This window comes from Petaurus breviceps, unplaced genomic scaffold (genome assembly GCF_028583685.1).
Source record: "Petaurus breviceps papuanus isolate PSGF00001 unplaced genomic scaffold, PetGlider_PUasm1.0 38, whole genome shotgun sequence".
NCBI classification, from domain to species: domain Eukaryota; kingdom Metazoa; phylum Chordata; class Mammalia; order Diprotodontia; family Petauridae; genus Petaurus; species Petaurus breviceps.
In genome coordinates this window covers 22,610,539-22,617,752 of record NW_027186304.1, presented here as the reverse complement: position 1 = coordinate 22,617,752, position 7,214 = coordinate 22,610,539, and positions in this window count along the sequence as shown.

The following is a 7,214-nucleotide window of genomic DNA, read 5'->3' as shown; positions in this document are numbered from 1 at the left end:
TGGCTTGAAGGTGACTCCGTATTCTTGACCAGTGGAATGCACATTTTGGAAGGCCCTATGAAGCTGGTACAACAACTAACTACAAACCTGTTGCCTGAGGACTGGTCTGGCTCAGTTTAGGGAAGCTTATCACCAAAGAACTGATCACTAGGTGATTTTTTTTTTCCTACACATGAAAGCATCTATTAAGGTGTAGAGAAGGAGTTCTTAACCTGGGGTCTACAATCCCTCCACCTCTACAGGTTTCAAAGATACATTTAAAGGGGGCCTGTGAATTTGGATGAGAAAAAATTTACATCTTTAATTCAATATAATTATTTTCCTTTGTAACCCTAGGCATGAGGCAGGGAGATGGCCTAGTAGAGAGTGCTAAACCTGGAGTCTGAAAGACTTGAGTTCAAATCTGACCTCAGACACTTACTTAGCTGGGTGACCCTGAGCAAATCACTGTGCCTTATTTTTCTCAACTATAAAATGGGGATGATGTCATCTACCTTCTAGAGTTGTTGTAAAGATCAAATGAGATATTTGTAGAGCATTTAGTGTAATGCCAGACATATCATAGGTGCAATATAAATGCTAGGTATCATTATATTATTTTATGTAGGTAAAACCATTATTCTGAGAAGAGGAAGATAGGTTTCAACAGACAGCTAAATAAATCTGTGACACAAAGAATGTTAAGAACCCCTAGGGTAGAAAGAATTTCAGTCTGTGTTGGTGAAGGTAAAACTCTTGCTGACAAAATGATGGATCCTTGCTGTATAAATCAAAGATAGTGTTATGATTAAGTGCCCAAAATGGATAGTGCAGATAAAATGCTATAGGAATTCAAGGAAGGGAGAGGTCAGCATAGGCTGTCATGGTCAGAGAGTACTTCATGGAGAAAAAGCAGTTTTATTGATGTGTTAAATTTAATATACACTTTATTTTTTAAAATATTTATTTATTTATTTTTAGTTCTTAAAATTCATTTCCACAAGATTTTGAGTTACAATTTTTCTCTCTCCATCTTTCCTCTGCCCTCCACCCCAAAACAGCAACCCCACTGAATATCCCTTCCCACAATCCATTCTCCCCTATATCCTCCCCATCACCCCCCTAAATTTCTAGCAGGGCAAGACGAAGCTCTATACCCCAATGCCTGTACATTTTATTTCCCAGTTGCATGTAAAAAACAAATTTTTTTTAAATTTTAAACATTTGTTTTTAAAACTTTGAGTTCCAGATTTTTTCCCTTCCTCCCTCCTCATCCGCCCCCTCTGGGAAGACAAGAAATTCAAAATAGGTTGTACATGTGCAGTTACCCAAATCATTTCTATAGTTGTTATATTGTGAAAGACCAACTATGTTTCCCTCCATCCTAAACTGACCCCCACTTATTCCATTTTTTCCTTTGACCTTATCCCTTTTCAGAAATGTTTGCTTCTAACTACCCTCTCCCCCAATCTGCCCTCCCTTCTATCATCCCCCTTCCTATCCCCTACCTCTATTTTCCTGCGGGGTTAGACACCCAATTGTGTGTGTATGTTATTCTCTTCAGCCAAATTCAATGAGAATAAGGTTGTTCTATTCCCTTTCACCTTCCTGCTCTTCCCCTCCATTGTAACAGTTTTCTCTTGCCTCTTTTTTTTTTTTTAAAGCAATTGACGTTAAGTAACTTGCTCAAGGTTACATGGCCAGTTATTATTTCTGGGTGTGGTGCTAAGTATCCAAGCCTGGATTTGATCCCCAGGTCATCCCGACCCTGGAGCCAGTGCTCATACTTGCTGAGCCACCTGGCCACCCCTTCTCTTGCCTCTTTTATATGAGATAATTTACCCTAATCTATCTCCTCCTTTCTCCTCCGAATAAATTTTCTCTTACCTCTTAATTTTATTTTTTAGATATCATCTCTTTATATTAAACTTATCCTGTGTCCTCTGTCTATGTATACACGAACATACAAATGCCCACATTCACATATATATTTATATACACATACACCCTCCTATACGTACATACATATGTATGTATACATATACATATACACACACATATTTCCCTTCAACTATGCTTATAACGAGAACAGTCTTATGAGTTACAATGATCGTTTTTCCATGTAGGAATGTAAATAGTTCAACTTTAATAAGTTCCTTATGATTTCTTTTTCCTGTTTACCTTCTCATGCTTCTCTTGCTTCTTGTATTTGAAAGTCAAATTTTCTGTTGGTTCAGCTCTGGTTTTACCATCAAGAATGCTTGAAAGTCCTCTATTTCATTAAATGACCATATTTTTCCCAGTAGCATGATACTCAGTTTTGCTGGGTAGGTGATACTTGGTTTTAGTCCTAGCTCCTTTGGATCTCTGGAATATCATATTCCAAGCCCTTTGATCCCTTAATGTAGAAGCAGCTAGGTCTTGTGTTATCCTGATTGTGTTTCCACAATATTCAAATTGTTTCTTCCTTACTGCTTGCAGTATTTTCTCCTTGACCTGGAACTCTGGAATTTGGCTATAATATTCCTAGGAGTATTCTTTTTGGGATCTTTTTAAAGAGGTGTTTGGTGAATTCTTTCAATTTCTATTTTGCCCTCTGGTTCTAGAATATCAGGGCAATTTTCCTTGATAATTTCTTGCAAGATGGTGTCTAGGCTCTTTTTTTTGATCATGGCTTTCAGGTAGTCCAATAATTTTTTAAATTATCTCTCCTGGATCTATTTTCCAGGTCAGTGGTTTTACCAATGAGATATTTCACATTGCCTTCTATTTTTTTCATTTGTTTGGATCTGTTTTATAGTATCTTGATTTCTCATAAAGTCATTAGCTTCCAATTGCTCCAATCTTATTTTGAAGGAGGTATTCTCTTCAGTGACTTTTTGAAATTACTTTTCCATCTGGCAAATTCAGCTTTTTAAGGCATTCTTTTTCCTCACTGGCTTTTTGAGCCTCTTTTGCCATTTGAGTTAGTCTATTTTTTTAAGGTGTTATGTTCTTCAGTGTATTTTTGGGTCTCCTTTAGCAGGCTGTTGACTCGCTTTTCATGATCTTCTTGCATTATTCTCATTTCTCTTCCCAATTTTTCTTCCACTTCTCTTACCTGATTTTCAAAATCCTTCTTGAGCTCCTCCATGGCCTGTAAACAATTCATATTTTTCTTGGGTGCTTTTGATGCTGGAGTTCTGACTTCGCTGTCTTCCTCCTGCTCCATGCCTTGATCCTTTTTGTCCCCCAAATAGGAAACTATGGTTTGATTACATTTCCTGGGCTTATTCATCTTGCCAGTCAATTACTTGACTTTTGAGCACTTTGCCACAGTAGAGCTCTGCTTCCAGAATGGAAAGAGCTTTGTCCCAAATCTCTAGGGTTTTCACAGCTACTGGATCTATTAGTTGGGTGCCCTCTCTACAGACACCACAAGCTCTGGCTCACTGGTCACACACCCCAGGACCACCACCCAAGACCATGATCCAGATCCAAGCAGGTTAAAGCAAGAGTGATTACCCTCTGAATGGTCACTTGGTCCCCCTGCAGTCTGCAGGCCAGGAGCTCCTGAGATAGTCAGGCAACAGTGGTTGCATAGCCACCACACCTCCATGGCTTCTTGCCCTGGGGCAGGGGCTAGACAGTGCTCTCAGTCCCCCCTGTTCCCACAAAGTCCCACACTGACCTTTTACTTTTTTTTTTTTTTGGAATTTATGGGTTGATAATTCTGGAAATTGCCATAGCTGCTGGTAATTCTCTCCCCTGAAGTCTGCTTTGGGCTGCTGCTGATTAGGGCTGCCCTGGGGCCAGGAACCACGAGGCTCATGTGGGGTTCTTGTCAGCCTTCCAGGCTTCTTTCAGCAAGAGCTTTGTTTCTCTTTGTCTCTTTGTGGGTTCTGTAGCTCTAAAGTTTGTTTAGAGTCATTTTTTTTCACATTTATTGGAAGTGATTGGAGGGGAACCCTCACCAAGTTTGTACTTCTCCTCTGCCATCTTGGCTCCACCCCCTATACACTTTGACAGAAGTTTATAATGTCTGTTTTATGTTCTTGACTCCTTTTTCCTTCTTTGTATACAGAAATGTTCATGTTTGTTGATGATTGCTAAATTAATAAAAAAAAAAAGGGAAAAAGAAGAGCAGTACCAAACAAATGCTTGTTAATTTCATGTTTATTTTGCTGTCCAATGTAGATGGTAGGGAAGGGCAGGGAGAGGGAAGGAGGGAGGGAGGGGGAAAGAGAGAGACAGAGACAGAGAGAGGAGAGAGAGAGACAGAGAGGGAAAGAGAGAGACAGAGAAAGAGAGAGACAGAGAGAAAATAAGCATAGAACATAGATACACTTCTAGGGACAATATGAGTGGTTTTTTGGTTGAGGTGAGGTAGAAGAATGTTTATTTTTAAGAGCATCATCCTATCTTCAAAAGAAAATCACACTGACAATTTTATATGAATTCTAAATTTAGCCAATATCCTTTTTGATCCAGAATCCAGGGTAAGTACAATAAATCCTCTTATGGCCTAGATCCCCATAACAGATTTTTTTTGGGGGGAGTGCTACTTTCTGGTTTGGACTGCTCCAAAAACACTGTGAAGATAACTTGTTTTCTTAAGATGCTTCAAATCACAGAGTATTTTTTGGATCCTTCAGCCATGAAATTGTCCAAATCTTTGGTTCAGTTGGAATTCATGTAATTCAGTTCAACTAAACAAACATTAAATGCCAATTGCATGCAAAGTACTGAGAAGATTACTTTTTCTCAACAAATTTCCTAGTCAGAGAGGGGATGAAGACAGATACACAAGTAAACATAATACAAGTCAGAATGATATAAGTGCATAGAAGAGATCAAATTTGGGGAGGAAGGAGCACTTTTAGCTGGATAAAATTAAGCTAAGTTTTGTGGAAGAGGAGGTACTTGAGCTGAGCGCTGAAGGAAGAGAAGTACTTTAATAAGTGGCGCTATTCCAGATATGGAGTATGTTTTGCATAATGCTCAGAGGCAGAAAGGAATAAGAAAAAATAATAATTGCCAATAAGTAGCACCTTGAGGTTTACAAAATGCTTTGCATACATGATTTAATTTTATCCAAGCCTTGTTCAGAGGATAGCTAGTCATCCAGTTTGCTTAGAGTAGAGAGTGTGTGAAGGGAAGGGGTGTGTAATAAGGCTAGAAAATTAGTTTGGGGGCATAATGTTAAAGGCTTTGAATATAGGGCTAATGAGTTTATAGTTTAGTATCATTGCTGTTGTTTTTATGTTTGTTCTTCGTTTCCGAAGAGGACCATGGCATCAGGTAAATGATGACATGACTTGCAGTAGACTTTAATTTGAGTGAGGGAGGGCTGTGCAAGGTCACCAGCCTCACTTTTTCCTCCATAGCCATCTGAATCCAGTAACCAAGACTACTGGAGATGACCCAAGATGCAATGGGAGACCTTGGTCCTTTTAGGATAAAGCCTTTTCATATACACTTAGAGTGAGGTAAAACCCATTCAGTGAATTAGGATTATTAACTTAGAGTTGGAAGGGACCTTCAAGCTCCCAAATCTAACTCCATTGTGCAGATAAGGAAAGTGATTCTCAAAGAAGTGAAGTGACTTGCCCAAGGTCACATAGCTAGTAAGTAAAAGGTAGGATTTGAAGCCAGGCCTGGAGTTGAAATCCAGCCTCCTCAGTGCCTCCTAGATAACTGAAGGATTTCAAGTAAGGATGTGACATTATTAAACCTATGTGTTAGAAAGATTACTTTGGTAGTGGTATGAAGGATGGATGGAAGAGGGACAAAAATGGTGTAAGGGGATAGGCTAGTTTAATAGTCCAGGAGAGAGGTAATGAAGGTTTTAACTAGGGTAACAGAAGTAGTAGCAGAATGGAGGGAACACTTTTGGAACTATAAAAATAGAATTGACAAGACTTGGTGACTTATAGGTGTGGGGAGCAAGGGATAATGGAGACTCAAGGATAATGCTAAGATTATTAGCCTGAGTGACTGAAAGGATGATGGTGCCATTAACAGAAACCAGCAAGTTTGGAAGAGGGACAGTTTTTTTTGGAGGAAGTGTGAAAGACCAGTAGGTTTTCCTGGGAGAGATGTTTGGGAGATAGCTTGTGAAGAGAAGGCTGGAGCCCTCAGGGCTTCTATTTGCCTCAGTTTCCTCAAATGGAAAAAGGAAATGTAATAGCATTTAACTCTCAGGGTTATTGTAAGGATCAAATGAGATATTTGGGAAGTTCTTAGCACAGTGCTTGGCAGGTCGTAGTAATAGTAGCCGTTGTTTGTCCTTCATTTTTGAAGAAAACCAGTGACATCATTTAATGGGTGAAGACTTGACTTGCAAATTAATTTAATTTGAGTGAGGCAGAATTGTTCAAAGTTATCAGCTTCAATCTCTCTTGTAGAGTAATTGAAGTCCACTGGCAAAACAAAAATCAGAATGACTGGTGATAGCCCAGCACACAGTGGATGACCGTGGCATCTTTGGTGCCTGACCAAGCTCTAAGAGCTCCATAGCACCTGCTTCAGCTGCGTCCATGGACATTGGAACATATTGTTAAATTGTTGTCATCCAATCATTCTGCTGGGGGGGGGTGATCTTCACATGCTTGGGGTAGATATCCCCCTAATCACTGATGGGTTTGAGGACTGTCGGACACCCTCAACTTTGTTTAGCCTCTCTGAAGAGATGGTTTTACAGGCCACTGTACATGCTACAACTTCTTGGGGCCACAGGTGGGTGTTGGGTGAAGGTAGACACCAAAGGTGGATAAGCAGTCCTGAAAAGGGCTCAGCAAACCCTTATAGAAGAGGCGCTATCCCTCCCTGAACTCCCCATAGGACATGAAGTAGGAACCATATAAATGTTAACTAGTATTAGTAGTTACTACCTGAGCTGAGCCTTAAAGAAATTCAAAAATTCTGAAAATCAGAGGTTAGAAAAGAGGGAATTGCAGGCATGGGTGACAGCTAGTAATAAAGTTATGAATGAAGATAGGAGTTAGAGTCTAGGAAACAGAATCACAGAATTTTGCAATTGGAAGGGACTCCATTGTACATTTAGTCCAATCCCCTCTACCACATGTGTGATAATCAGTCATTCAGCCTTTACTTGATGACCTCCATTAAGGTGAAACTCATTGCTTCCTGAGGGAGTCTGTTTTTCTTCTGGATAGCTGAAGTATCTGGAAGTAAATAATGTTAAATAAACCAGGAAAGGCTGGCTGAAGCCAGATTGGGAAGAGCTTCAAACT